Genomic DNA, 11339 nt, shown 5'->3' with positions numbered 1-11339 from the left:
CAATTAGATAATAGGGTTGTGTGGACATAAATATCATTTTCAGCATTAGGGCCTTTTCTACATTGTATTGCTTTTCAAAATTATTGTATATCTAAGCTACAATGCTTAGTTCCAGATTTAGGCCTCAAAAGGTAGTTGTAACAGACAAAATCAGAAGTCTATCTTGTACATTTGACATGTGACTTATTGTACATGCACCACTTCTAAAGTATCAAATCATTCATTAGGGGGGGTTCTTTGATTCTTTAGGGGTTCATTGATTAATCTCATGGAGACTTTTCAGATATGTCTGTCTGGTATTAGACCATAGTTGACAACAAGGAACTATCACAAATAGAGTGCTTTGATACGTGATCATCTAAGAGAAAATCAAGAATTGCTTCTTTATCTCTATTCATTGCCACCACATTTTAATTGGACACATCTTGTGCACCTTTGTCACTTTCTTTATAACAATATGAGTAAGGAATACTTTGCTCCTCTTAGAATGGCAAGTTTTCCTCATTATATTTGGATGGGATGGATATGGAGATCCATGTGTTCATCCATCTCTAGAGGACATTCTACATCTAGTCACTCTAGCTACAGTTTCTTCAACTCCAAATAAGATCACACCTCCAGATGCTCTTGTTGCTCCTACTAATCCTATTTCAGCCACATATGCTTCAGATTTAGTGCAACAAGACCTTTCACGTCTTCCTACTTTACCTTCATGCAAAGACTTCCTACCAAACTTTGTATAGCTATTTATGGAGTCTCACATTGAAGATGCGGGAGACATCCTAGATGATATTCATCTTCTCTTTGAGGAAAATACTTCATCCATTTTTGCAATGATAGATTCATGTACTTCAACACTGTAGGGACACTTTGTCTTTGAGTTCTAGCCTTAGGTGATGACTTCTTGACTGACATTTTAGGTTTCTTTGTAGAGTCACACATAGAGATTTGGAGGACTTCTTTAATGATATTCTACTTCTCTTTGTTGAGGATGATCCTTCTATAGTTGTTGCGAGGGCTCATTCTGACCCTCATGTCCATTCTCTACATGATCAATCTTTATAGGTTGGCATGATTGTGGATCCTTATGTACAACATTTTTAGGAGGTCTCTTTATCATTTGAGAAGATTGTTGGTTTTTTGAGATAGGTTCTACATCACTCCTTGGTAGATCTGTACTTCTTCTTAGCAGTTTTGGAAGGAGCCACCATTAGTATCGACACAGGGACACTTGAACAAGTTTCAGAGAAATCTTTCATCATCGAGCTTCTTTCCACACCCAGGGAAGTGTCTCACCAATACCTCTGCCATTGTTTCTTCTAAAGGGGAGGAACATCATTCAACAGTCATGGATCAACTTCTACATTGGAGCATTTCTCACTGATCGACATACTACCTTTGGAGGGGGGGGACTACCTTGTCTCCTTCTTCTTCCCCTTTATTGGGGGCGGGGGGGGGGGGGGGGGGGGGGGGGGCGCACTTTTTCCTCTTAGGGGGTTTTGTCCTTCTCCCATTTCTCTCTTGTATATACTAGATGTATGTTGTAAGGGGGGGGATCTTGATTACTCCATCCATCCATGCATCCCCTTTCATCTCTCTTTTTGGGGGAGGGTTTCTCCCATGATGTTTTCCCTCTTTCTCTGCTTTATGAGAGATTGCATTTTCATTATGTACATGGGTACCTAACATGGCCTAGTAGTTGGGACCCATTATGCATTTCATCCTAGTTTCCATAAGCTTAAGGGAATTCCCCTAAGTTGCACTTAAGGGGGGGGGGGGGGGGGGGGGGGGGGTTGTTGCTGTAAATAAGTATTTACTATTTACACTTAAATTTATTTAGGTTAATGCATTATTTTAATATTTATTTATAAGTCACCTAGGAGTATGTGTACTCTTTTGAGTTCTCATGTTGACAACATAGGAGTTTGACCTCTTTTATGCACATGGTGTCTACAACATAAGAGTTATAACACTAATTAAGCACATGGTGTCTACAACATCTCCACTTGAGATACACCTCATTATCCTTATCCTATCATCTAGAATGATGGATAAGATGTGTGCTTAGTTGTCATGCTTATCTTATCTCCTAGCTCTTTCTAGAGACATTCTAGGTGCTTCTTGAGAGGCCTTTATATATAGGTACTCTTAGTGTGTTTAGAAATACAATACAGAGCAATGTATGAGGACATACTCTGATATATTGATCATACTCCTTTTTGTGCTTGTTTTTGAGTTCTATGATCTTGGGTGAATATTTCCCTAAGGCAAATTCTTACATGCACAAATAAATAGTGCTGCCTCCAACATTGCAACCATATGATAAATGGGAATAACACATGCTCGAGCCATAACCTAGTTAAATTGGTCTAGTTTCAGATTAGCCATGTTGATTACAAATTCCTATAGAACTATCATCAGATTAGGTATAGTAAAACAAACAACATGTTTTTCCTAGCTAGCAGGATCAAATATAGTTTTCCAAGGTGATAAAATTGCATATGTAGATATATCACTTGAATGCCATGCATGAAGCACATTCCCCAATTTATAACAAATAGTTAGATATAAAGGCTCCATATACTGGCTCAACAATGGAAGCCAAGGATGTAACCATGCATGTATTGGTATGCTCTCCCTATGAGGATCCCAAGTATCTACTTCTGCTATTAATTTGGTCTAGTTGATGATTAGTTGGGTTGATTAAAAATTCTTTTAGAACTATCATCAGATTAGGTACAATAAAATGAACAATCTGTTGTTCCCAGCTAGAAGGATCAATTACAATTTTCCAAGGTGATAAAATTTCATATACAAATGCATCACTTGAACGCAAGGTATGAAACACATTCCCCAATTTATAGTGAATGGTTGGATATAAAGGTTCCATACATTGGCCCAACAATGGAAGCCAAGGATGTAACCATGCATGTATTGGTACACTCTCTTGACAAGGACCCCAAATATTTACTATTGCTATTAATTTGGTCTAGTTGTTGATTAACTAGGTTGATTACAAATTCCTATAAAATTATCATCAAATTAGGTACAATAAAACAAACAATCTATTATTCCCATCTAGTAGGATCAAATATAATTTTCCAAGGTAATAAAAATTGCATATGTAGATGCATCACTTGAATGCCAAGAATGAAGCACATTCCCCAATTTATAATGAATTGTTGGATATAAAGGCTCCATATGCTGGTCCAACAATGGAAGCCAAGGATGTAACCATGCATTTAATAGCACACTCTCCCTACGAGGATCCCAAGTATCTACTACTGATGTTAATTTGGTCTAGTTGTTGATTAGCTAGGTTGATTACAAATTCATGTATAACTCTCATCATATTAGGTACAATAAAATGGACAATCAGTTGTTCCTAGCTAGTAGGATCAAATATAGTTTTCCAAGGTGATAAAATTGCATATGCAGATGCATCACTTGAATGCCAAGCATGAAGCACATTCCCCAATTTATAATGAATGGTTGGATATAAAGGCTCTATACGTTGGCCCAACAATGAAAGCCAAGGATGTAACCATGCATGTATTGGCATGCCCTCCCTATGAGGTTCCCAAGTATCTACTATCATTGTTAATTTGGGCATCACTATGTGATCTAGAATGTAATGAAGTACTGAAGCCGTTAGTAACTTCTCCCATGTCTCGAGAAAATGTAGAATAGTTTCAGGGTCCCTCGGCTCCTAAAAATTTGTAGTAGCTATTCTCACTTCTAGAAGAATAACTTTAGTTAAGGGTTGAGTGCAAGGAGTTGAAGAAGAAAGTTCTACTTCTGTGTACGTAAATTCCATAATCATGAGGCTCATTCCCTTGTAGAAGCCATAACCTAGTTAAATACACACACACACACACAAACACACACACACACACACACACACACACACACACACACACACACACACACACACACACACACACACACACACACACACACAAGCCATAACCTAGTTAAATGGGTCTAGTTGCTGATTACTTGGGTTGATTGCAAATTTCTATAGATTTGTCAACAAATTAGGTATAATAAAAGGAACAGTCAACATTATTTTTGTTCAGATACTTGAGCTAAGTCACTTACCATGGGTTGAGTGCATTTTATTGTTTTATTATTTGGATTATGGAATATGTATGCAGTTGGATCAATTTTTCTATTGTGGTAAGATGTAATAAGCACCTTAAAAAAGATCTCACTATATACATACATACATACATACATATATATTTATGCATGTATGTATGTATATGTCATTTGGAGATCTAGGATTTTGTTGCTGTGCCCTTGTGATTGCTAAATTTTGTTGCCATGCCCTTGTGATATCTACATCTTATTGTCATGCCCTTTTGATCTCTACATCTCATTCATTTTTTTGTACCTAATATGATGATAGTTTTATAGGAATTTTTTGTCATGCCCTTGTGATCTCTACATCCCAAGAATCTACTACTACTATTAATTTGTGCATCACTATATGATCTAGAATGTTATGAAGTACTAAAGCTAATAGTAACTTCTCCCATGTCTCCAAAATATTTAGCATAGGTTTAGGATTCCTTGGCTCCCAAGAATTTGTAGCAGATTATCTCACTAGTGGAAGAATAACTTCAGTGAAGAGTTGAGTGTAAGGAGTTGAAGAAGCAAGTTCTACTTTTGTGTAAATGCCATAATCATGAGGATCATTCCCTTGTAGAAGCCATAACCTAGTTAAATATACATATATATTAACCTATCTAATCAAAAACTAGACCCATTTAACTAGGTTATGGCTTGTTTCTTTCTAAAAATATTTTCTATGATATGTTTTTGTAAAATTTCTTACAAACTCTGCCCATTTTTCCTGGTTTGCATTATTTTTCTGGAGGATCTTGAGGTAATTCACCTAGCACCTTAAAAAATCTCTCTCTCTCTCTCTCTCTCTATATATATATATATATATATATATATATATATATACACATATATATATGTATGTATGTATTTATGTATGTGCCCTTGTGATCACCTCATTTTGTTGTTGTGCCCTTATGATATCTACATCTGCTTGTCATGCCCTTGTGAGCTCTATATATGTATGCATGTATATATATATATATATATATACATATTTATATGTATACATGTGTATATATATGTATGTATGTACGTATATAAATAAAGAGATCTTGGCACAATAGAAAATAATAAAACTCACTCAACAAGTAGCATGGCCATAGATGTGATGGCAATGCCTATTGATAAGTAGATTCTATTTGAAATATAGATGGAGTAATTGAGACATGGAGTGAATCAATTACCACAAAAATATATCCACAGATCTTTAGATGTATGATAAAACTAATTACTACTGTCACTTGGTAAACATACAAAAAATGTTGTAACTCGGTAAATGCAGAGTATGTTTTACTTTAGTAGATCTAACATCAATAGTAATAATTTGCAAACATGAGATAAAAGAAATGAACACAAGGGACACTAGATTCAACATGGAAACCCAATATAGGAAAAACCACCAATGTAATTAGTTTCCTTTTTTCACTCTTCAAAAGTGAGCCCTGTTAGGAGCCAACCTAGTTAAAGGTTACAAAACACACTGTTAGGTGTGACCTTCTTAGAGGATTTAACCACCCTATTATGAGTGGCCTTGTAAGAGGTCTTTAAAAAAATTCAATGGAATTGTCACCCTGTTAGAGGATTTACTGCTAGCTATTAAACCAACTCTGCTAAGAGATTTTAGATCACTGCTACAACGGTTGGAGAGTAACAATGAAATGACCTGCTTGAGATGCAACTAAATTACTGAGTCCAAATCTTTATTTTGTTCACAAAAACTTGATCCTTCCTGAGTGAATATTACTTTGCTACTCCACAAGGATATTTGACCATCCTTCAAGTTCACTCACACACTTTCCTTCTCAGTCAATCAATACACTTGCATACCACTAAAAATCACAACTTGACCTTATATTTATATCATTTAGATTGTCAAGTTGGCTCAATAAAAATTACAATAACCAATAATCATTACCATAGTTGGCTAGAATCAATACTTGAAATAATTAAATTTTATATCCCAAATAAACAAAATCCTTCGATACTCGATGTAGCTTGGTAAACACTGGTCTTGAAATGATTTGCTGTGTTAACCAATAGAAGCTTGGTTAACACTATGAACTTTGCACAAATCCTTTTGCAACCAAGTGAAATTGGTGAACATTGACTCTGTCGAACTTTCCTTTGTTAACCATGAGAACTCGATTAACACTGCTTTCTACCATAATTTTCTTTGATGCTCTAGTGAGCTTGGTAGACATTGCCTGACAATTGATATGACATTTGTGTGACATCAAAGACAACACACAATTAGACAATTGTATCCAATAGATTCCTCTATTTCCCTCTCATTTTTCATGTGTTTATTTCATTTGAACTATTATTTCTTATGGGCATTTTCTAATATTAGATTAATTTTATGCCAAAGGTGATGAGGAAATTCCTGGATGTACTCGTGTGGTGAATTTCTCATGAGCAATGAAGATGGAATACCCCTAAGAGTAGAAGGAGGCGATGAGGATATTTAAGGTACTTTAAAGATTTTAGATATTAATGGGGAATTTTTGTTCATGATGATGGTCTATAATTTAAAAAAATTAATAGACCTATTAAATAAATGTAATTGTGTTGTGTTTTATTAGTTCTACCTATTTTCCATGCATTTGGATGCAAATGCATGTGCATTCTCGATTCAAAGTGGAAAAATATTATTTTGGATGTAATGAAAAAATTACATGCACTAAAAGATGGGAAAATGATGTCACCTTTATAGGTCTGGAACCTTTTTTTGTACTTTAAAGATGGATCCTTTCTTAAATATTTTAGATGTTAATGGGGAATTTAGATGTTGTGCGGGGGGGGGGGGGCGGGGGGGTGCCCAAATGAGCTTCCACCTTCACATGGTTGGCCCTGCTTAGTAGAGAATATTAAACCATTCTCAAAACCAAGTAAAGCTCAACATTAACCTATGATTGTATGAGAACTAACTATGTGAATGTATTGGTTTCAAAAAATGCAAAAGGATGCCATCGTTCAATATGCAATCACAATTCATATACATATGACATCAGGTGGAGCTAAAAAAACCCAACAAGTTTGCATTTTTGATGGAGGTTTGCATAGACCTATTAAATAAATGTAAACGTGCTGGGTTTTCTTTGCTCCTTTGATTGTCCATGCATATAGAATGTAGTGCACATGCATTCTTGATTCATAGTGGCAAAATCTTATTCTGGATGTGATAGAAAAATGACATGCACTAGAAGATGGGAAAATGATGTCACTTTTATAGGTCTGGAATGGGAGGCTAGGGCCAAATGAGCTTCCACCTTCACATGATTGGCCCTAATTAGTAGAGAATATTAAACTATTCTTGAATCCAAGTGAAGCTCAATATTAACCTATGATTTCATCATAGCTATTCAAAATTTGTGGCCATTTTTATTTATTAATACAACATGTCATCACAATTGCGATGACTAGACATCGATCTTGGTGCATGCCCATCCTAATTACAATAGATGGTTATGATGGCTTGCTGTGGGGCCCATAACATTTTTGTCACATAGATGTCACAGTTATAATGGAGTTTTCGTTAGATTTCCTTCACAATTGCTACAATAAAAATGAATAGTTTTCCAGAACAATATCCCAATTTATGACACCTGTGGTCATCAAAATTGTGATGGTAACCCTTGTTGTCAAAACTTGTGACAAAGGAAATTTGATGCCTATATGATGGGAGCCAATTCTAATTGATGTCAATTGGGTGATGGGTCACTTTCCTAATTAATTCGGGCCCAAATGTAGTAGTGTAACTTCACTAGTGAGACTTCCATTTATCTTATTGGGTATATTCAAAAAGTTTCCAATGTTTGTAATATACATGGTATTGTGGAGGATGATGTTGTAGTTAGGATTTTAGCTTCATTACTAAAAGGAAAGGCTCTATAATGGTATATAGGCCTAGCTCATAATTCTATTTATAATTGGGATGAATTAGGAGGTCTTTGTAGACACTTTGAGGATAAGAGTGATCACTTATCCTTCCTAGAGAAGCTAACCACCATAAAAAGGCTCCCCATGAACACATAAAAAATTTTAATTATTGATTCCAAAAGACATGGGATAGAATACCTATTGTAGTAAAACCTTCCCCTTGTATTGACTTCTTATATTACCTAGGAGCTTTCAATAGTGATATTGCTTCTACTATACAAACCATGGGAGGGGATACCTTACCAAATGCTTATGAGTTTGCTATGAGAGTAGATAATTCTTTGATTCAAGGAGGGAATTTAGCCCTAAGACCTCCAATGCCTTTATTTCCTGATATTCCTGCTCATCAACCTTCAGTAGCCCCTATTACTACCACATCTACAAGTCAACATCTTTCCATAACTCCATTAGCCTCTACATCTTATAATGAGTTAGGAAAGTTGAAAACCATGATGCAAGATTTGATGGAAAATTTTGACAAGATCAAGGATCAGAGAACTGATATGGAGATGAAGTTTCAAGACCATTCCTTAGTGGTTCAAAAAATAAATAATAAGTTGTTGACCTTGGAAAAGCAACAAGCTCAAATTCATAGGCCTTTCCAACCTTGTTACCAAAAGCCTACATATGATAGACCACCAGACCAGGGTCAATCTCCATGGATACAAAATAGACCTATGGGTAATATACCCCAATTGCAAATGCAAACAAAAATATAGTAAGGAAATTAGTTTCTCAAAACAACCTTTCTCAAGAGAAGTATTTTTGTCCTTGAAATTATTTATATGATCATTGCATATACTATAGGGAAGAACCATCTCAAGCACTAACTACACAAGAACAAGAAATATGACAATAGTATGGTGTCAATCAATTGACCAATGGTTCTCAACCTCAACAAGCAATAGAGGAACATTCTTTCATGAACCATCAACCAAAGGAGCTTTATCATGTCAACCATGGAAACCATGATGGCATAGCTCATAATACTAGAAGAAAAAGAAGAGCTATGAAAGATGCTACATCTCTTCTATCAAATTAGGATTCCACTTCAGGTACTACTCCTCATGTTTCAATTACAAGTGCACAACTAGATGTTACTCCCCAAAAAAAGAAAAATCTAAGCAACAAGAAGTCTATTGAACCTTAGGCTACTCCATTTTAGTCATCAGTTCTCGTGGCTCCCAAGGCTCTAGTCAAAGTAATTTTCACTCCTCTCAACATGGTAGATTAGATGAAGAGGAGTAGTGCCAATGTTCCTATGTGGGATATTCTCACTATGCCACCATAGTTGGAGCTAGTACAACAGAGCTAAATAGTATACGGGTGCCAAGCCAATCATCTACTTCAAATTATGCAACAAGTTTTGTGCAACCTACAAGAGAAGGAGACATAGGTAAGAAATAAAAGCCTCCTCCCTTTTATGTCTCTTCGATTATAGTAGACAAACTAGTTCATAATTGCATGATAGATTCTAGAGCTAGTTTAGTGATGCCTAAATGTATAGCTGACCTCCTTGGTATTAAATATGATCCAATGGATAGAGGAGTATTATAGTTATATGGTAGCTCTATTAAAATAGTAGGAATACTAAAAAATGTAAAAATTATATTACATGCATGCCTTGGTTGTACTATCACTCAAGATATATCAATAGCTAAGCTTCCTCCATAATTTTGCCATGTTTCTTTCAAGAAACTTCACTACATAGATAGGTGGTTATATTGCATCAGACTAGTCCTATATGTTTTTTAGGAAAATATATGGGACAAAAGCCTCCATAAGGGAAGAACCTTTAGCCCTTAACCACATAGATACCTACACATCTAACCCTATATAATGAATTGTTCAATTCATGAGATAGATGATGAGGGAATAACACATGAACTTGCCACTTCCCCAATAGAGTTGCTTAATTATCTTTTAGATGAATGAGCCACTACTTTTCAATTTGATCTAGTACAAGAAGCTAGAGAAATAGGTCTTGGCACCTATTGTATATTAGAAAATAATACTCCTATTCCTAATCTCATGAAAATGCAAGAAGACATCAATGGGTTATGAAGCATTTTTTTTGAGGGCTCAAGAAACAAGATTGGCTTAGGTGCTGGTGTGATGCTTGTCTCCCCTAACTTGGAAAGATACTATTTCTCTCATAGGCTTTAGTTTAGTTACACTAACATGTAGAAGAATATGAAGCATTGATTCGAGGTCTTTAACTTGCACAAAAAAGAGAGATTAAGTCCTTAAAGGTGTTTGGGGAAAGTGAGCTGATTGTTAAGCATGTAAAAAGATAGAACATCACAAAGAATAATCTTCTCAAATAATATAGACATAAAGTTTGGGATTTTCTTGAAGGCTTCCAAGCATTTAACATCCAAAGTGTCCCCAAAAGAGAGAAAAAACATGCTGATAGACTTGTAGCAATAGGTGCTCACTATAATATACTAGAGCATGTTGAAGACAAAAGAGAGCAAGACATTAGACTTATTATAAGGCCTACAATTCCAGGCGATCACACTAATTGGTAGGTGTTTGAATCTGATGTACAAATTGTCAAATTTCTACAAGATGAAGAAAAATTCTTTGATAGAAATTAGTCCAAGATACAAAGTCAATATGGAGATTAGATCATGAACCTTAGCTCCAACAAGTTACCTAAGGGTCTAATCACCTTAGAGGGAATCCTCAATTTTGATGATTAGGAAAAGAGAAAAGGTATGAACCTAGCTACAAGAAAAGATGACTACATACTTATTACCATTGATAAAGGGAAGACTCTTAACTTGGGAAAGGTATGCTCTAAAGTTGAACAAGAAGCTTTCATTAAACTATGTTAGGAATTAAATGCCATGTTTTCTTGGACATATGAATATTTAAAAGGATTTGACTCTAGCTTGTTTCAACATACCATAGATTTAAATGCTAATGCAAAGCCTATTAGGAAAAAGAAGAGACCACTTAATCCCAAGATTGAACCTTTTAATGAGAAAAGAGCTACAAATTCTTATAGAGGCTAATATTATCTTTCCTCTTGGGTAGCCAACCTTGTTCCTATTAGGAAGAAGAATGGGGAGATTAGATTGTATGTAGGTTTCAGAGATCTAAATAAAGCTTCCCTTAGAGATCTCCATCCTTTCCCTTCTATGGAGTAAATCTTGTCCAAGGTCAATGGATGCAAAATATTATCCTTCATAGATGATTTTTTGAGTTACAACCAAGTATTAGTCTAAGAATCTGATAGATATAAGATAAAATTCACTACTAAG

Source organism: Cupressus sempervirens, chromosome 10 (genome assembly GCF_028749045.1).
Source record: "Cupressus sempervirens isolate cs-2001-9-10 chromosome 10, ASM2874904v1, whole genome shotgun sequence".
NCBI lineage: Eukaryota > Viridiplantae > Streptophyta > Pinopsida > Cupressales > Cupressaceae > Cupressus > Cupressus sempervirens.
The sequence above is the reverse complement of the archived record's forward strand: the minus strand, read 5'-3'. Positions refer to the sequence as shown.